The sequence below is a fragment of the Bubalus bubalis genome, chromosome 11 (assembly GCF_019923935.1).
Source record: "Bubalus bubalis isolate 160015118507 breed Murrah chromosome 11, NDDB_SH_1, whole genome shotgun sequence".
NCBI classification, from domain to species: domain Eukaryota; kingdom Metazoa; phylum Chordata; class Mammalia; order Artiodactyla; family Bovidae; genus Bubalus; species Bubalus bubalis.
Window position 1 is genome coordinate 64,552,304 of NC_059167.1, and position 22,203 is coordinate 64,574,506.

At 38.1% G+C, this 22,203-nt stretch overlaps 1 non-coding gene across 1 annotated transcript; it reads right to left on the bottom strand.

Annotated features, from left to right (window-relative positions):
• Window positions 1-21,302: 21,302 nt before the first annotated feature.
• On the bottom strand, window positions 21,303-21,375 carry TRNAG-CCC. The gene has a single exon. It is a non-coding gene; the product is annotated as a tRNA-Gly (tRNA).
• Between the last annotated feature and the right edge of the window lie 828 nt (window positions 21,376-22,203).

Consider the following 22,203-nt stretch of genomic DNA (forward strand, 5'->3'; position numbering starts at 1 on the left):
TTGCACACACACATATAGTATAATTTTTAAAATAGGTTTACAATTTTGTAACTAAACTCCTACTAGCTAAAAACAGAGCATTTTAAGCAATATTAAGAATAAGAACTGCAATTGATTGAAAACTTCATTTTACATTTAAGTTAATGAGCTCACTAAATAAATACACACACGAATATACACAATGTATACTACATGAAAGAATTACATTGATAACATTTTTCCTATACAAACTACACTGAGATAACCAAATAATAAGAAGCTTCTCTTTAATGAAAGTGAAAGTGAAAGTCTCTCAGTCATGTCCGACTCTTTGCAACCCCATGGACTGACTATACCACCCATGGAATTCTCCAGGCCAGAATACTGGAGTGGGTACCCTTTCCCTTCTCCAGGAGATCTTCCCAACCCAGGGATTGAACCCAGGTCTCCTGCATTGCAGGCAGATTCTTTACCAATTGAAGCTCTTCTCTTTAATGAAGTTTTCCAAAAAATAAAGAAGGAATGGTAGAATTATTGTGTTACCCTAAGGAAATGATAAATCTAGTCAGTGAACATCAAAGCCCCAAATTTACAAAAAAAGAGACGTACAGAATATTTATCTGTCTCCTACTGGATCCTCCTAAAAAGTACTATTGCCCTAAAACTGAATATGAATTTGATCAATCCTCTATTTCCAAATACCTTTTGTACTAAATACAGGAAATAAAGGAGCATGTTAAGTGACGCCAGTGTGATACAGTTAGCAACATTTAACAACACAGGGAACTCTACAGGGTAAAAACCTTGATTTCTTCAACAAATATTGCATGGATAAAAAGAGGGACAGAAAACATTCAGATTTTAGAGAAATAGCAACTAATTAAAAATTCATGTCCTTTATTTGGATTCTGACATTAATTTTTAGGTGTGATAATGCTCTAAAGTAGTCACCTTTTAGAGACATATACAGATGATGTTTGATTTAAAATAATCCAGATATGTAGATGACACCTTCCTAATGGCAGAAAGTGAAGAGGAACTAAACAGCCTCTTGATAAAAGTGAAAGAGGAGAGTGAAAAAACTGTCTTAAAACTCAACATTCAAAAAACTAAGATCATAGCCTCTGGTCCCATCACTTCATGACAAATAGATGTGGAAACAATGGAAAGAGTGACAGATTTTATCTTCTTGGCCTCCAAAATCACTGCGGACAGTGACTGTAGCCATGAAATTAAAAGACACTTGCTCCTTGGAAGAAAAGTTATGAACAACATAGACAGCATATTGAAAAGCAGAGATATCACTTTGTCAACAAAGGTCCGTCTACTCAAGGCTATGGTTTTTCCGGTAGTCATATAGGGATGTGAGAATTAGACCATAAAGAATTGATGTTTTTGAACTGTGGTGTTGAAGAAGACTCTTGAGAATCCCTTGGACTGCAGGAAGATCAAATCAGTCAACCATAAAGGAAATCAACCCTGAATATTCATTGGCAGGACTTATGCTGAAGCTGAAGCTCCAATACTTTGGCCACCTGATGTGAAAAGCTGACTCACTGGAAAAGACACAGATGCTAGGAAATACTGAAGGCAATAGGAGAAGGAGGCCAGAGAGGATGAGATAGTTAGACAGCATTACTGACTCAATGGACATGAATTATGAATTTGAGCAAATTCCAGGCAATAGTGGAGTACAGGGTAAAGGGGCATGCTGCAGTCCTGCTGTTGCTAAGTCGCTTCAGTCATGTCCGACTCTGTGCGACCCCATAGACGGCAGCCCACCAGGCTCTGCCATCCCTGGGATTCTCCAGGCAAGAACACTGGAGTGGGTTGCCATTTCCTTCTCCAATGCATGAAAATGAAAAGTGAAAGTGAAGTCGTTCAGTAGTCTCCCGACTCTTCGCGACCCCATGGACTGCAGCCTACCAGGCTCCCGTCCATGGGATTTTCCAGGCAAGAGTACTGGAGTGGGGTGCCATTGCCTTCTCCTGCTGCAGTCCATGGGGTCGCGAAAAGTAGGACATGACTTAGTGACTGAACAACAACAATGACCAAAGTTTGACTATAAAATTAGTCATTTACTCTTCAAATATTCTCTTTTTACCCTAAGAATTTTAAATTCATCTGTTTCCCACTGAAAAAATCATATAATAATAACTACTACTTATTAGATATGATTTATTCAGAAACTAGCACAAAGACAAAATATAAAACTGATTTGACCTAGTTTTTCTAGTACTTTTCATTTTATACTTGATATGTCATTTTGAATTTTGATAAAATTTAAAATTATACATCACAAAATTTAGAAGAAAAATACTATGTTTTAACTCTTTCCAGGTTAATTGCTTTTTATGATACTATCTTTTCTGTTGCATTCACTGTACGTGCAAAATTGTGCTTGGGTATACAAAATCTGCAGCTCAATATCACGGACTCATTCTATATTTCACCAGCTATTTCACAAAATACTTGTTCTCCACCATGGACTGTAGCCTGCCAGACTCCTCTGTCCATGAAATTCTCCAGGCAGGAATACTGGAGTGGGTAGCCACTCCTTTATCCAGGGCATCTTCCTGACCCAGGGATCAAACCCTGGGTCTCCTACATTGCAGGCAGATTCTTTACCATCAGAGCCACCAGGAAAGCCCACTCCCCGCCTTTTATATGGTAAATAATCCAAGGACAAAGTTCCTTATAAATGATATGGAAAAACCCCTCGGTCTGAATAAATCCTCTTGCATAGATGAAAGAGAAAAATTATTGTATATTTTTAAAATACACTTTATTCCAATGTGAACATTTTTTTAATTAAGTTTAAAATGGTGGTCTTGTTGAAAAAATATGTGAAACCAAAGCTCTGCCACTAATACTGTCATCTTATATAAATAAATCATTTAATAATAAGGAAAAAGTTTAAAGACATAGAAAAGTATAATGTAAAATCATAAAGTAGATAAATGACATTCCCTACAGGGAACACTTTATACCAGAGGTCATCAAGTTTTTCTCTATAAAAGATTAGATAGTAAATATAATATTTCAGGCTTTGCAGACCATATGAACTCTGTTGCAACTACTCAGCTCTGCTGATGTAGCATGAGAGCAGCAACAGACCATGTATAAACAAATGAGTGGCCATGTTCCAATAAAACTTAGCTTATGACAATGAAATTTTATTTTTCTAGCATCTTCATGTATCAAGCAGTATTTTTCTTCTGGTGTTTTTCAACCTTTACAACTGTAAAAATCATTCTTAGGTCACAAACCCTGCAGAAACAGGTAGTAGGCCAGATCTGGCAGACAGACTCTGTAGTTTGCCAATCCCTGCTTCATACATACCCTCTCGCAAGTCCGGTCAACAATCAGAATTGGTTTTCTTGTTCATGTCATTCTGTTTCTTCTAACTCTGCAGAATAAGCCATCTTTATTTACACATTTAGTACCTAGTAGAAGGCAGTGGCAGCCCACTCCAGTACTCTTGCCTGGAAAACCCCATGGACGGAGGAGCCTGGTAGGCTGCAGTCCATGGGGTCTCTAAGAGTCGGACACGACTGAGTGACTTCACTTTCACTTTTTACTTTCATGCATTGGAGAAGGAAATGGCAACCCACTCCAGTGTTCTTGCCTGGAGAATCCCAGGGACGGGGGAGCCTGGTGGGCTGCCGTCTATGGGGTCGCACAGAGTCAAACACAACTGAAGTGACTTAGCAGTAGCAGCAGCAGAAGTATATTATGTATTTGCAACATCAGCAACAAATGACTTTAATGTGAAGGATCATCAAGCAGAATTCAGGTTGCAAAACAGTTGGAAGAATTAGAGGCTATTAAAAAGGTAATCTTAAGTGACTTAAAACAATTATATTTATACCAATGCAGATAACAATGGCCAGGGGAGAATGAGTTTAACTTAGAGATTCTTAATGCAAAGGAGTGCTTGATTAGAAAGAGACTATGAAGGAGAGAAATTTCCAGTCTACTCTATGAGTGGGATAAGGGGTTGTATGTATGCTTGTGTTGAGTTCTAGGGTAGAGGATGAAGAAAAAGAAGCCAGCAGACTTTCATGCAACAGTTGCAACTGTGCAGAGAAAATCAAAGTGCAACAATATGCAGTTCTCAACAACAATAAAAACAATATGCAGTTCTCACTAGTAAAAAGTAGATAAGGGTTGGGGAACATTAGAAAATGACTTTAAAGATGACTGCTCAAAATGCAACTTAATACCTTCACTCTGAAAAAAACTGCAGGCAAATCATCTGAAGACAAAGTAAAATCAACCCATACTCCTGAATCCTTAAGCTCTAGACTTCAATTCTAAGAAAAGATTCAAAGTGAAAATATTTTATTAATCAACACTTGAATAATAAAATACCTATTATTTATAAACTGCCTACCAGGCCCCTGTCAGTGTTTCAGATGACACAACTGGTGAACAAAGTTCTCACCTTTGTAATGAGGGTTGAAGAAATAAGTAATCTTCCTAGGCTTACATAATTAGGAAGGTGAAGAAATCTGAACTCTACTTTGGCTCCAAAATTAAAGCTCTTTCCCATTATTTAGCAAACAGTGTAAGCCTTTCTTGATATTCCAGAGTTGCCCAACCATGTTCCTTAATGTGCAAAATGGCAACGCAGTATAAATAACCCAGCAACTCTGCAGCAACACACAGGAGTGCTAGGTCCAGAGTCTGGAACCCAAAAGCTATTTTCAAGCCCCAATGTTTGCAGCAGATAATAAAAGAGAAATCACACAAATGGTAGTTAAAAATCAAGTTAAATTTGGGCTCCTGACTATGATGTATTTCACCACTTTGAATCTCCAAACCTTTTCCCTAGAGCTATAATTAAAAGAGTAGAAGGGTAGATAGTCCAAACCTCCATTTGAGATCTATGATTTTTATTTATAGTTAGAAATTTGATTACAAAGATTTCATTTTCCTTAATGAAATGAGCTTAAATTCTAATTCACAAAGGAAAAGCTTGAACTGCAGCTTTGACTTCCAAAGACATGACAAAGAAAACTCTTTTGGCCTGAGCGCTACAAACAATTCTCCAAGCACTTTTCAAACTCTTCCTTTAATTAACAGGATGATTTCTTCCCTGTAAAGAAACAGAAATGGTACTATTTCCCCTGTCTGTGTTTCTCTACACAAATGGATACCTTGGATCTTGAGCTCAGGACTTCAAAAGTAGGCCAGTGTTAATAACCTCCAAGGCCCATCAGGTTGATTAGCAGAACTGTGGTTAAGAACATCTCTAAAGGACCAGGTCATGTAAGCAGAACTGTCAATGTGCAAAATATGTGGAACCAGAAAGTCTGAACATTTCTCACATTTAGGGAACTAATATCAGAGGCAAAGTTTTCTGTTAGAAAATGGCTTATCATATTAATGAATTATGGGAAATGGATCTACTTAATATGAAGATAAATGGGATATTTGTTCATCTACATTCTCTATTTCTTTTTGAGTATTTCTCTCTCTCTTTGATTAATCCTATTTCTTCACCTTCTTACTGTTAATTTTCTTTTTTAAGCATTTTTCATTTCTGGTTTTTACAGTTCCTAAAGTTTACTACCTCTTTGCTAGAACTTGTTTGTGTATTATTTCTTACTTTCCCGAATCTTCTGTCCTGCCTTCCTGGCCAATAATGGAAATCAGGGACTAAACAGACGTAGGAAAAATACACCCCCGGGACTAAAAAAAAATCCGCTACTACCTCACCCCCACCATCACTTCACCCCAACAAAGTGATTTATGTTCCCAAGTTCTTCTTGAAGCTCTTCCAGGGATTTTAAGGCCAAAATAAAGTGTGGCACGCTGGGATTGAACACATCACAACAAAAGGATTTAGGCAAGTTGATTAGCCTGGAAATATGCTGACAGCTGGTAAACTAAGGATCTGAAACTGCTGGGACCAGTAGCTGGGCCACATCAGTGTATGAAAACAGACTTTGTTGCCTCAGTTAGTCCTCCTCTCTGGCCAAATTCACTACCTTATTCTTTATTCAAAAGCTATTCCTCTAAGTGGATGGGCTATGTCACATTACACAAATCATTCTTATTTAACATTAAATTCTTTGGTTGCTTGAGAATATACACAGACATACATGTATACACACACACACACACACACACACACACACACACACCCATACCAAACAACTCCAAAGAAAAGTGTCAGCAAAACTGTGTTTGTTTGTTGGATTATGTAGACTTTGTCTCACTGGCAGGTAAATGAGATGCTAATTCAAGAACTTTTTCAGAAAATCTAGTTTATATTTAATATCTTCTGGAATGCAAATGGAATTCTGGAAAGCATGGAAGAATGGAAGCATTAGAGTACATATGAGATTGTAACAGAAAAGAAGTGTTCCACTTTTTGACAAAACACCAAATATCCCAAACTGAATGACCTGCATCCAAAATATGCTAAGGGTAAAGGAAGGGCATTTCTTTAAAATATTTTCTCAGAGACTTTCATCCTCTCTCTTCCTTTCTGATTGCTTTTAAAAATACAGGGAAACCCACTCTATCATCACCTTTTTGCACCATGTAAGATTTCTGGAATAAAAATATGAATGTGGACTAAAATCTGTGTGCCCATTAGATTCTAATGTATTTCAAATCTCTTTGGTACAGTTTTATGTTTTTGAAACTTTTTGTTGTTATTTTAATATTGAAACTGAATTTCTATTGATCAATTTGTGTGGTAGGTCTAGATGTTAGTCATGTAACATCCTTAGTTATCAAAAAGAAGTTAATATACTCTTCAGGGATAGACTCCATTCAGTTTCACAATATCACAGTTGCACTTCTGAAACTTATATCAAAGCCACAATGAGCCACATACTGTAAGGTGAATGACATAACCATATAACTTTGATTGGATAAACTACAGAACTATTGACCTTCACATATAGTTTCTAACATAGACTTTGATTTTAATCTTAAGTATGTCCATGATTTTAAAGTATTTATTTTATTTTTAAAGGTCATTTAAAATTCCAGATGTTATAGCCTATGTATTTATATTATTTTTAGAATTCCCATTAAATTGCAAATTTTATGCAAATTACACATCAATTCATTCTATAAAATGATATTTTATCTCTTTCACAAAAAGTCCTTTCCATACTGAAAACAATTATATACTGAATTTCTACTTTGCTGCCTTGTTAAGATTTTGCTATAAATTTAAATAATAAATACTGCCTGTTATTCAAACACAAAGTGACCCCCCCCAAAAAAAAAAACCAACCTAATGGGACATTGTAATAGTTTAATTTGCAATATGGGTTAATACATGATCAAAAACCCCTGCAGACTACAAGGCTATTTCCAAGGAATTGTAAAAACTGTGAGCCTTTTTCATTTTCAGGGATTTGATAAGAAGAAATTGATTTTTCCAAGAATCATCATTTCCTTTCACCAAAATACATCTCCTACCTATAAAAGGCCAAAAAAGCAAGTTAACTCATTGTTGTATGGCAAAGTTCAATGCAAAAGTGAAAAGAATTTTAATTAGAAAATGTCATGTCCCCGTGTCCTAAAGAATTAATTTACTTTCCACTGTGAAAGCAAATTGAGGAGAGGGATTTAATACAATATACTCTTATACAACATTTCACTTCCTATTTCACTGGAATAAAATGCAAAATCCTTACCATGGCCTGCAAAACCTTATGTAATCTGCTCTCACTCGCACTCCAGGATCCAGCCTTGCCTCCAATCACTCTCCCACTCTTCCCTCTCCTTCTGCCAATCATTCCCCATATTATTCCTTCTGTATCAAAACACACCCTGCCTCAGAGCCTTTCCACTTACTGTGTCCTATGCTTGAAATGCTTTCCCCCAGAGAGCAACATGGCTTCATCCATCAGTTCATTCAGTTCTCTGCTCAGCATTACTTCAGAGAGTTAGTCATCCTACCAAAAATCCCCCTTTTAACCCTAACACTCTCTATTCTCTTCCTGTACAAAGTAAGTGCTCAAATATTTGAAACTTCTGAGTGACGGTTACAATAAAACCCTGACAGCCAAGATTAAACAACTCTTCCCAAGTATCATAGATATCTTCATAAAAATCCTTAATATGGGTCGGGAAGGATGAATAGAAATCCACAAAGCACAAAACAGCATTCACTTGTGCAAAATGGCCAGTGGTTCAGGAAACTAAAGTAAAGAGTAAAACGGAGTGATTAGTTAGTGATGTGACTTTGTCTGCCTTGACAAAGAATTTAGTGACTGGGGAGCAAAGTGAAGATTTAACCCCAGAGAAAAGGTGATATGAGAAAAGATCAGCTCTTTTGGAGGGACCTCACAGATAAAAGTATGGAGAACAGATTTGGGGTAGGTAAGAACAGAATCCTTGGACAGCAAGGTCAAACTAGTCAATCCTAAAGGAAATCAACCCTGAATATTCATTGGAAGAACTGATGCTGAAGCACCAGTACTTAGGCCATCTGAAGCAAAGAGCCAATTCACTGGAGGAAGGGAAAAAAAACAACCTGGGAAAGATTGAAGGCAAAAGGAAAAGAGGGTGGCAGAACATGAAATGGTTTGATAGCATCACTGACTCAATTGACATGAAAGTGAAAGTGAAACTCGCTCAGTTGTGTCCAACTATTTACAATACCATGGCCTATACAGTCCATGGAATTCTCTAGGCCAGAATACTGGAGTGGGTAGCCTTTTCTTCCTCCAGGGGATCTTCCCAACCCAGGGATGGAACCCAGATCTCCCACACTACATGAGGATTCTTTACCAGCTGAGACACAAGGGAAGCCCAAGAATACTGGAGAGGGTAGCCTATCCCTTCTCCAGTGGATCTTCCTGACCCAGGAATCAAACTGGGGTCTCCTGCATTGCAGGCAGATTCTTTACCAACTGAGCTATCTAGGAAGCCCCAATTGACATGAATTTGAGCAAACTCCAGGAGATAGTAGATGACAGAGGAGCCTGGCATGCTGCAATCCATAGGGTCACAAAAAGCTGGACACTACTTGGCAACTGAAAAGCAACAACAGCAGCAAAGAACAAAGCCCAAGAGACAGTTTAGTAGGCTAGCCTAATAATTTCAGACATGATCAGGGTCTGAACTTAGGCAATATAACATGGGATGTTAAGTGGGCGATGGCTTTTACCTATGAAAAATTTTAGTAGTGATAACTATTCTCTATAAATAACACATGTCCAAATACCATTTTTAGGATGATTTTTTTCCTTTATATTAACATAATTTGTTGAGCAGATGCAATATGAAAAAAAAGAGAAATACATATCAAAAAATATCTAGTTCATTGAACAATTTACTGCATTTTTCTAAGAGACAGCAGATGAATTGTGACAGTCCCACCAGATGCTGCTATACCTTGAAATTGCAACTACTGAAATACACACTAAAAAATGCTTCTGGAGCTTTTGGATTCCTGTGAGACAAACGCATTTGAAAAGGCTTGCAGGTTATACATGGAAAATAATTGTAAGCTGTATATAGGGAATCTGATGAGTAGGAAAGGCTGTTCACAGCAAGATTAATATACAGTATTAAACTTAAATCAATGAAATTCTCTCTGGACTCAAGCACTATCTGGTCTTCATTTGGGAGGTAAAACTGAAAGATGAAACAAATCATTCCATCACTTTGCTAGATAGTGATACAGAATTATAGCCCAAAGATGAAATTGTTAAAATAGTAGAAATTTTTCTCATGCTCAAAATAGCTTCAGATCAGATAGGATTGTACTCAAATACACCATTTGTATAAAGAAAAGCAAATGGGTCCCTATTTCTGGCCTTATTTTCTAGTATATCAAAATTACTCTGTCATAATGAACCCACATGCCAATGCAGGAGACATAAGAGATGCAGGTTCAATCCCTGGATTGGGAAGAGCCCCTGGAGAAAGGCATGGCAACCCACTCCAGTATTCTTGCCTGGAGAATCCCATGGACAGGGGAGCCTGGTGGGCTATAGTCCAGGGGTTGCACAGAGTCAGACATGACTGAAGTATATTAGCATGCATGCAATATTAAAAAATACACGGATGTCTGGCTTCTGATTGGACCATGTGTGACATACTATGTTTCTCAATATGTCACATTAATATTTATCATCTGCTACAGTATTACTGGTAGTTAGAAAACTAAAAGACAAATTCAGACAAGGTATCTGAGGAATCTGAATATGCATTTTCATTAATCCAGTAACCTGGACTGTGCCATGCTTAGCCGCTCAGTCATGTCCAACTAACATGACCCCATGGACTATAGCCCACCAGGCTTCTCTGTCCATGGGGATTCTCCAGGCAAGCATACTGTAGTGAGTTGTCATCCCATCCTTCAGGGGATCTTCCCAACCCAGGGATCAAACCCAGTCTCCCACACTGCAAGGAGATTCTTTACAGTCTGAGCCACCAGGGAAGCCCCAATCCAATAATCTACTTAGAGAAAATTATATTACAAAAATAATTGAATAAATGGCTCAAAATTCATATTTAATTCATCAAAGTTGAAAAGAACAGAAACAGACTGAAACTAGTTTAAACTAAAAAAAGAGACTTGTGAAAGGATATCTAAAAGTCACAAATGCCAAGTACTACAAGTGAGAAGGGCTAGGCAGGATTTGTGCAAACTGAAACCATTAACAGGAGAGCTACCAGAGCCAACGCAGTGGCTTGCCCTATTTTTCTTGCAAGAGGCACATCAACCATCTTTCTAGATGTTTTCTTTCCAGAGCACTCCAATGTGCTGTACAGCTCATTTAAAATGCCAACTGTTTATTGCCTTCTGGTATATATGCTTCATTAAAGCAGAAGTCTTAGTTTTATTCACTGATATGTTCCAAACAGCTCAAATAGTGAGTGAGTGGTACACGGTAGATGCTCTGTATATCTGTTCCATTTTTTGTTTGTTTGTTTGTTTCCTTGCTATTTCTTCTTGCTTCCCCACCCCCAACTATTTCTTATTATCTTTAGCGTGCACGTGGTCACATTTGGCTACTTCAGCCCCCAACTTCAGCTATCAGTGGGGGGCAGTCCCAAGATGACAGAGGAATAGGATGGGGAGACCACTTTCTTCCCCACAAATTTGTCTAAAGATCACTTGAATGTTGAGCAACTTCCACAAAACAACTTTTGAACGCTGGTGGAGGACACCAGTCACCCTGAAAGGCAGCACAGTCTCCTCAAAAGAAGGGATTTGATTACTGGCTTATTTGCTCTCTTGCCTTTTGACCCTCCCTTTTCTCCCCCAGGTCACCTCTATGTCCTTTCTCCCCCTTCTCTTCTCTACTTAACTCTGTGAATCTCTCTGGGTGTTCCAGGCTGTGGATAACACTTAGGGAACTGTTTACTGGCTAGATTACTCTCTCCTATTTTGACTCCCCATCTTCTCCTCCTGGTCCCCTCTATCTCCCTCCTCCCTCTTCTCTTCTCTATGTAACTCTTTGAATCTCTCTGGGTGTCCCTCACTGTGGAGAATTGTTTCACCATTAACCTAGATGTTTTCTCGTCTGTGCTATATGGATGGAGAACTCTTGAGACTACTGTAAGAGAAGCACAGAAAGTCAGAGGCAGGAGGCTTAATTCCAAAACTTGAGAACATCAGAGAACTCTTTATTCCAGGGAATATTAATAGAAAAGAGCTCACCCAAAAGTCTCCATACCTACACTGAAACCAAGGTCCACCCAAGAGTCAACAAGTTCCAGTGCAAGACATACCATGCTAATTCTCCAGCAAAGCAGGAACACAACCTTAAGCATTAAAAGACAGGCTGCCCAAAGCCATACCAAACCCATAGACACCCAAAAACTCCATACTAGACACTTCTTGCACTCCAGAGCAAAGAGATCCAGCTCTACCCACCAGAACACAGAAGTAAGCTCCCCCAACCAGGAAACCTTGACAAGCCACTAGTTCAACCCCACCCACAGGGAGCAGATTCCACAATAAAGAGAAACCATGAACTTTCAGCCTACACAAAGGGCACCCCAAACACCATAATCTAAACAAAATGAAAAGGCAGAGAAATATCCAGCAGGTAAAGGAACATGATAAATGCCCACCAAACCAAACAAAAGAAGAGGAGATAGAGAGTCTACCTGAAAAAGAATTCAGAATAATGATAGTAAAGATGACCCAAAATCTTGAAAACAAAATGAATTTACAGATAAATAGACTAGACACAAGGATTGAGAAAATGTAAGAAATGTTTAACAAGGACCTAGAAGAGTCAGTCAGTAATGAATAATGCAATAACTGAGATAAAAAGCACTCTGGAGGAAACCAACAGTAGAATAACTGAGGCAGAAGACAGGATAAGTGAGGTGGAAGGTTAGAATGGTGGAATAAATGAAGCAGAGATGGAAAAAGAACGAAAAGAAATGAGGACAACCTCAAAGACCTCTGCGACCATGTTAAATGCCCCAACATTCAAATCATAGATGTCCCAGAAGAAGAAGACAAAAAGAAAGGGCATAAGAAAATACTTGAGGAGATAATAGTTGAAAACTTCCCTAAAATGGGGAAGCAAATAGCCATCCAAGTCCAAAAAACCCAGAGAGTCTCAAATAGGATAAAACCAAGATGAAATACTCCAAGACACATATTAATCAAACTAATGAAGATCAAGCACAAAAAGCCAATATTAAAAGCAGCAAGGAAAAAGCAACAAATAACACAAAATGGGATCCCCAATAGGATAACAGCTCATCTTTCAATAAAAACTCTTCAGGCCAGAAGGGAATGGCAGGACATACTTAAAGTGATGAAAGAGAAAAGCCTACAACCAAGATTACTACACCTAGCAAGGATCTCATTCAGATATGAAGGAGAAATCAAAAGCTTTACAGTCAAGAAGAAGCTGAGAGAATTCAGCACCACAAAACCAGCTCATTAACAAATGCTAAAGGATCTTCTCTAGACAAGAAACACAGAAAAGGTTTATAAAATCAAACGCAAAACAACATTTTCACCTTAAATGCAAATGGGTTGAAAGCCCCAACCAAAAGACAAAGACTGGCTTCTGCTGCTGCTGCTAAGTCGCTTCAGTCGTGTCTGACTCTGCGACCCCATAGACGGCAGCCCACCAGGCTCCGCTGTCCCTGGGATTCTCCAGGCAAGAACACTGGAATGGGTTGCCATTTCCTTCTCCAATGCAGGAAAGTGAAAAGTGAAAGTGAAGCAGCTCAGTTGTGTCTGACTCTTCACTACCCATGGACTGCAGCCTACCAGGCTCCTCAGTCCATGGGATTTTCCAGGCAAGAGTACTGGAGTAGGGTGCCATTTCCTTCTCTGAAAGACTTGCTGATTGGATACAAAAACAAGACACCTATATATGCTGTCTACAAGAGACCCACCTCAAACAAAGGGACACACACAAGACTGAAACTGAAGGGCTGGAAAAAGGTATTTCATGTAAATGGAGACCAAAAGAAAGCAGGACTAGCAATACTCATATCAGATAAAAGACTTTGAAATAAATATCACAAAAGAGACAAAGAAAAACACTACATAATGATCAAAGGATCAATCCAAGAAGAAGATAAAAAATTATAAATATATATGCACCCAACATAGGAGCACCTCAATACATAAGGCAAATGTTAACAAGTATGAAAGGGGAAATTAACAGTAACAAAATAATAGTGGGAGACTTTAACACGCCACTCACATCTATGAATAGATCAACTAAATGGAAAATTAGCAAGGAAACACAAGATTTAAATGATAAAATGACCCAGCTAGACCTAATTGATATCTATAGGGAATTTCACCCCCAAAACAATGAATTTCACCTTTTCCCAAGTGTACAAGTAACATTCTTCAGGATAGACCACATATTGAGCCATAAATCTAGCCTCGGTAAATTCAAAAAATTGAAATCATTTCAAGTATTTTTTCTGATCACAATAAGGTAAGATTAGATGTCAACCACAGGGGAAAAAAAATGCAAAAAAGCAAAATGGCTGTCTGGGGAGGCCTTACAAATAGCTGTGAAAAGAAGAGAAGTGAAAAGCAAAGGAGAAAAGGAAAGATATAAGCATCTGAAAGCAGAGTTCCAAAGAATAACAAGGAGAGATAAGAAAGCCTTCCTCAGTGATAAATGCAAAGAAATAGAGGAAAACAACAGAATGGGAAAGACTAGAGATCTCTTCAAGAAAATTAGAGATACCAAGGGAACATTTCATGCAAAGATGGGCTCGATAAAGGACAGAAATTGTATGGACCTAACAGAAGCAGAAGATATTAAGAAGAGGTGGCAAGAATACACAGAAGAACTGTACAAAAAAGATCTCCATGACCCAGATAATCATGATGGTATTGATCACTCACCTAGAGCCAGACATCCTGGAATGTGAAGTCAAGTGGGCCTTAGAAAGCATCACTACGAACAAAGCTAGTGGAGGTGATGGAATTCAAGTTGAGCTATTTCAAATGCTAAAAGATGATGCTGTGAAAGTGCTGCACTCAATATGCAAGCAAATTTGGAAAACTTAGCAGTGGCCACAGGACTGAAAAAGGTTAGTTTTCATTCCAATCCCAAAGAGAGGCAATGCCAAAGAATGCTCAAACTACCGCACAATTGCACTCATCTCACATGCTAGTAAAGTAATGCTCAAAATTCTCCAAGCCAGGCTTCAACAATACGTGAACTGTGAACTTCCAGATGTTCAAGCCAGTTTTAGAAAAGGCAGAGGAACCAGAGATCAAATTGCCAATATCCACTGGATCATCAAAAAAGCAAGAGAGTTCCAGAAAAACATCTATTTCTGCTTTATTGACTAAACCTTTATTGCCAAAGCCTTTGACTGTGTGGATACAATAAACTGTGGAAAATTCTGAAAGAGATGGGAATACCAGACCACCTGACCTGCCTCTTGAGAAACCTGCATGCAGGTCAGGAAGCAACAGTTAGCACTGGACATGGAACAACAGACAGGTTCCAAATAGGAAAAGGAGTACGTCAAGGCTGTATATTGTCACCGTGCTTATTTAACTTATACGCAGAGTACATCATGAGAAACGCTGGGCTGGAAGAAGCACAAGCTGGAATCAAGATTGCCGGGAGAAATATCAATAACCTCAGATATGCAGATGACACCACCCTTAAAGCAGAAAGTGAAGAGGAGCTAAAGAGCCTCTTGATGAAAGTGAAAGAGGAGAGTGGAAAAGTTGGCTTAAAGCTCAACATTCAGAAAACGAAGATCATGGCATCTGGTCCCATCACTTCATGGGAAATAGATGGGGAAACAGTGGAAACAGTGTCAGACTTTATTTTGGGGGGCTCCAAAATCCCTGCAGATGGTGACTGTGGCCATGAAATTAAAAGATGCTTACTCCTTGGAAGGAAAGTTATGGCCAACCTAGATAGCATATTAAAAAGCAGAGACATTACTTTGCCAAAAAAGATCAGTCTAGTCAAGGCTATGGTTTTTCCAGTAGTCATGTACGGATGTGAGAGTTGGACTGTGAAGAAAGCTAAGCATTGAAGAATTGATGCTTTTGAACTGTGTGTTGGAGAAGACTCTCGAGAGTCCCTTGGACTGCAAAGAGATCCAACCAGCCCATCCTAAGGGAGATCACTCCTGGGTGTTCATAGGAAGGACTGATGTTGAAGCTGAAACTCCAATACTTTGGCCACCTCATGTGAAGAGTTGACTCATTGGAAAAGACCCTGATGCTGGGAAGGACTGGGGGCAGGAGTAGAAGGGAATGACAGAGGATGAGATGGCTGGATGGCATCACCCACTCGATGGACATGAGTTTGGGTAAAATCTGGGAGTTGGTGATGGACAGGAGGCCTGGCGTGCTATGGTTCATGGGGTCACAAAGAGTTAGACATGACTGAGTGACTGAACTGAACTGAACAGGAAAAAAAAACTATTAAAAATGTAAACATATGAAGGCTAAACAATACACTTCTGAATAACCAACAGATCATGGAAGAAATGAAAAGTCAATATACACATAGAAACAAATGAAAATGAAAACACGACAACACAAAACCAATGGGATTCAGTAAAAAAGTGCTAAGATGAAGCTTCATAGCAATACAAGCTTACCTCTAAAAATGAAATAAATGACCTAACTTTACACCTAATGCAACTAGAAAAAGAAGAAATGAAGAATGCCAGGGTTAGTAGAAGGAAAGAAATCATGAAAATCAGAGCAGAAATAAACGAAAAAGCAATAAATGCTGGAGCGGGTGTGGAGAAAAGGGAACCCTCTTACACTGCTGGTGAGATGCAAACTAGTACAGCCACTATGGAGAACAGTGTGGAGATTCCTTAAAAAACTGGAAATAGAACTGCCTTATGATCCAGCAATCCCACTGCTGGGCATACACACTGAGGAAACCAGAATTGAAAGAGACACGAGTACCCCAATGTTCATCGCAGCACTGTTTATAATAGCCAGGACATGGAAGCAACCTAGATGTCCATCAGCAGATGAATGGATAAGAAAGCTGTGGTACATATACACAATAGAGTATTATTCAGCCATTAAAAAGAATACATTTGATTCAGTTCTAATGAGGTGGATGAAACTGGAGCCTATTATACAGAGTGAAGTAAGCCAGAAAGAAAAACACCAATACAGTATACTAATGCATATATATGGAATTTAGGAAGATGGTAACAATAACCCTGTATACGAGACAGCAAAAGAGACACTGATGTATAGAACAGTCTTTTGGACTCTGTGGGAGAGGGAGAGGGTGGGATGATTTGGGAGAATGGCATTGAAATATGTATAATATCATATATGAAATGAGTCGCCAGTCCAAGTTCGATGCACGATACTGGATGCTTGGGGCTGCTGCACTGGGACGACCCAGAGGGATGGTATGGGCAGGGAAGAGGGAGGAGGGTTCAGGATGGGGAACACATGTATACCTGTGGCAGATTCATTTTGCTATATGGCAAAACCAATACAATATTGTAAAGTTAAATAAAATAAAATTTTTAAAAAAAGAAAAGGAAGAAACAATGGAGATACAGAAAAAATCAAAGAAACTAAGAGCTGGTTTTTTGAGAAGATAAATAAGACAAACCATTAGCCAGACTTATCAAGGAAAAAAAGGAGAAGAATCAAATCAACAAAATTAGAAACGAAAATGGAGAAATCACAACAGACAACACAGAAATACAAAGGATCATAAAAGACTACTATCAGCAACTATATACCAATAAAATGGACAATTTGGAAGAAATTGATGAATTTTTAGAATAGTATAACCTTCCAAAACTGAACCAGGAAGAAATAGAAAATCTTAACAGACCCATCACAAGCATTGAAATTGAAACTGTAATCAAAAATCTTCCAACAAACAAAAGTCCAGGACCAGATGGCTTCACAGGTGAATTCTACCAAAAATTTAGAGAACAACCAGCACCTACCCTACTCAAACTCTTCCAGAAAATTGCAGAGGAAGTGAAGGTAAACCAAACTCATTCTACAAGGCCACTATCACCCTAACACCAAAGCCAGACAAAGATGCCACAAAAAAAGAAAACCACAAGCCAATATCACTGATGCACATAGATGCAAAAATCCTCAACAAAATTTCAGCAAACAGAATCCAATAACATTGAAAAGATCATGACCAAGTTGGCTTTATCCCAGGAATGCAAAATTCTTCAATATTCGCAAATCAATCAATGTGATAAACCACATTAATAAATTGAAGGATTAAAACCATATGATTATTTCAATAGATGCAGAGAAAGCCTTTGACAAAATTCAACACCCATTTATGATTAAAACTCTCCAGAAAGCAGGCATAGAAGGAACATATCTCAACATAATAAAAGCCATCTATGATAAACCACAGCATACATCATCCTCAATGGTGAAAAACTGAAAGCATTTCCTCTGAAGTCAGGAATAAGACAAGGGTGCCCACTCTCACCACTAATATTCAACATAGGGTTGGAAGTTTTAGCCACAGCAATCAGAGAAAAAAAAGAAATAAAAGGAATCCAGATTGGAAAAGAAGAAGTAAAACTCTCACTGTTTGCAGATGGCATGATCCTCTACAGAGAAAACCATAAGGACTCCACCAGAAAATTACTAGAGCTAATCAATGAATATAGTAAAGTTGCAGGATATAAAATTAACACACAGAAATCCCTTGCACTCCTATACACTAACAATGAGAAAACAGAAAGAGAAATTAAGAAAACAATCCCATTCACCATTGCAACAAAAAGAATAATATACTTAAGAATAAATTTATCTCAAGAAACAAAAGACATATATATATATATATATAAAACTATACAACAGTGATGAAAGAAATCAAAGATGACACCAAAAAAGGGAGAAACATACCATGTTCATGGATCAGAAGAATCAATATAGTGAAAATAGGTATACTATCCAAAGTGATCTGTAGATTTAATGCAATCCCTATCAAGCTACCAGCAATATTTTTCAAAGAACTAGAACAAATAATTTCACAATTTGTATAGAAACACAGCTCAGTTCAGTTCAGTTGCTCAGTTGGGTCCAGCTCTTTGCGACCCCATGGACTGCAGCACACCAGGCTTCCCTATCCATCACCAACTCCCGGAGCCTACTCAAACTCATGTCCATTGAGTCAGTGATGCCATCCAACCATCTCATTCTCTGTTGTCCCCTACTCCTCCTGCCTTCAATCTTTCCCAGAATCAAGGCCTTTTCAAATGAGTCAGTTCTTTTCATCAGATGGCCAAAGTATTGCAGTTTCAGCTTCAGCATCAGTCCTTCCAACGAATATTCAGGATTGATTTCCTTTAGGATTGACTGGTTGGATCTCCTTGCTGTCCAAGGGACTCTCATCTTCTCCAACACCACAGTTCAAAAGCATCAATTCTTCGGTGCTCAGCTTTCTTTATAGTCCAACTCTCACATCCATACATGACTACTGGAAGAACCATAGCTTTGACTAGATGGACCTTTGTTGGCAAAGTAATAGGAAACCTCAAATAGCCAAAGCAGTCTTGAGAAAGAAGAATGGTACTGGAGGAATCAACCTGCCTGACTTGAGGCTAAACTACAAAGTTACAGTCATCAAGACAATATGGTACCAGCACAAAGACAGAAATATAGATAAATGAAACAACATAGAAACCCCAGAGATGAATCCATGCACCTATGGACACCTTATCTTTGACAAAGGATGCAAAAATATACATTGGAGAAAAGACAATCTCTTTAACAAGTGGTGCTTGGAAAACTGCTCAACCACCTGTAAAAGAAAGAAACTAGAATACTTTCTAACACCATACACAAAAATAAACTCAAAATGGATTAAAGATCTAAATATAAGACCAGAAAATATAAAACTCCTAGAGGAAAACATAGGCAGAACACTTTCTGACATAAATCACAGTAAGATTCTCTATGACCCACCTCCCAGAGTAATGGAAATAAAAGCAAAAATAAATAAATGGGACCTAATTAAACTTAAAAGCTTTTGCACAATGAAGGAAACTATTAGCAAGGTGAAAAGACAGCCTTCAGAATGGGAGAAAATAATAGCAAATGAAGCAACTGACAAAGAATTAATCTCAAAAATATACAAGCAGCTCATGCAGCTCAATACCAGAAAAATAAACGACCCTATCAAAAAATGGTCCAGGATGGGGAACACATGTATACCTGTGGTGGATTCATTTCGATATTTGGCAAAACCAATACAATATTGTAAAGTTTAAAAATAAAATAAAATAAAAATGGTCCAAAGAACTAAACAGACAGTTCTCCAAAGAAGACATACAGATGGCTAACAAACACATGAAAAGATTCTCAGCGTCACTCATTATCAGAGTAATGCAAATCAAAACCACAATGAGGTACCATCTTACATTGGTCAGAATGGCTGCCATCAAAAAGTCTACAAACAATAAATTCTAGAGAGGTGTGGAGAAAAAGGAACCCTCTTACATTGTTGGTGGTAATACAAACTAGTACAGCCACTATGGAGAACAATGTGGAGAATCCTTTAAAAACTGGAAATAGAACTGCCATTTGACCCAGAAATCCCACTGCTGAGCATGCACACCAAGGAAATCAGAAGTGAAAGAAACATATGTACCCCAATATTCATCGCAGCACTGTTTACAATAGCCAGGACATGGAAGCAACCTAGATGTCCATCAGCAGATGAATGGATAAAACAGTTATGGTACATTTACACAATGGAATATTACTCAGCTATTTAAAAAAAAGAACGCAGTTGAGTCAGTTCTAATGAGGTGGATGAAACTGGAGCCTCTAATACAGATTGAAGTAAGTCAGAAAGAAAAACAACAATACAGTATATTAATGCATATATATGGAATTTAGAAAGATGATAATGACCACCCTGCAGCAAAAGAGACACAGATGTAAAGAACAGACTTTTGGACTCGGTGGGAGAAGGTGAGTGTGGGAGGATTTGAGAGAATAGCATTGAAACATGTATGTTACCATATGTGAAACAGATGACCAGTCCAAGTTCAATCCATGAAAGAGGGCACTCAAAGTCGGTGCACTGGGACAACCCAGAGGGATGGGATGCAGAGGGAGATAGAAGAGGGGTTCAGAACGGGGGTACATATGCATCCGTGGCTGATTCATGTCAATGTATGGCAAAAACCTCCATAATATTTTAAAGTAACTAGCCTCCAATTAAAATAAATAAATTAATAATACTTTTTTTAAAACTTATGGTTACCAAAGAGTAAAGTGAGGAGGGGATAAATTGGGGATTAACAGATACACACTACTATATATAAAATACATAAACAAGAAAGACCTACTGTATAGTACAGGGAGCTATATCCAATATCTTGTGATAACCTATAATGGTAAAATCTGAAAAAGAATATATATATAGAATCACTTTGCTATATATCTGAAACACTGTAAATCAACTATACTTCAATAAAAAATAAAATATTTTTTAAAAAAGAATTTGCTTGCAAAAGCAGGGGACACAGGTTTGATTCCTGGTCAGGGAAGATCCCTCAGGTTCCTTAGTTGTCATTGGACAATTAAGCCCATGTATCACAACTACTGCACCCTAAAAAAAAAAATGCTATCAGTGACTACAGCAGTTTGTTGGTTCACAATTTCACAATTATAAAATTTTTAAGAAGAAATCTAATTGCTACTACTCATCTCATCACTTTGAATTAAGTCACAAGTTATGGAACCCTAGATTAACCCCTCAGTTGTGTGGAGGGAGAGGCAATGCACAGTCTCATTGCTGTTGTCTGCCCTGAGTCTTAATTGTGGCACACAGGATCTCCTTGTAGCATGTGGGCACTTAGTTGCAGCATGCAAGATCGACTTCCCTGGCCAGGGTTTGAACCCAGGCCCACTGCATTGGGAGCTCAGAGTCTTGACCACTGGACCACCAAGGAAGTTCTGACCGTTTGCTGTCTTCTACTCCGCTACCCATTCAGAAATTTCTAAGGAGGTATGACTGGGTCAGGAAATGTCCTGCATTTCTAATACAAAAGCAATTATATATGATAGCATTATTTTCAGTAATTATTCAATAGCATTATTTTTGGTAGAAAAATAGAAACTGTTTACATATCAATTTATATTCATACATTAAAAATGATGAGACAGTCTGTATTTATTCACATGAAAATATATTTATCACATACAGATTTTTAAAGGATAACATTAAGTAGAATCAAATATGATTTTATTTCTACATATTATGCACAGAAAATTCTGGAAGGGTATTGATCAAAATGTTAACAGTGGTTAGTTCGGGGTGGTGGGATTATAAATTCGTTTCATTTTCTCTTTTAATGTTTTTATGTATTTATGATTAAACATGTTTTTCTTTTATCAAAACAATAGAATAAAGCCACTTACATTCTGTAGAAGGAGACAGAAGAATAAACTCTATAAACAAATGAGTGATTTAAAACACAAAAACAGGGGGAGGAGCCAAGATGGCGGAGGAGTAGGACAGGGAGAACACTTTCTCCCCCACAAATTCATCAAAAGAGCATTTAAACGTCGAGTAAATTCCACAAAACAACTTCTGAATGCCGGCAGAGGACATCAGGCACCCAGAAAAGCAGCCCAACTCTTCGAAAGGAGAGAGAAGAAATACAGCTCCATCCACCAGAACATCGACACAAGCTTCCCTAACCAGGAAACCTTGACAAGCCACCTGTACAAACCCACACACAGCGAGGAAACGCCACAATAAAGAGAACTCCACAAAC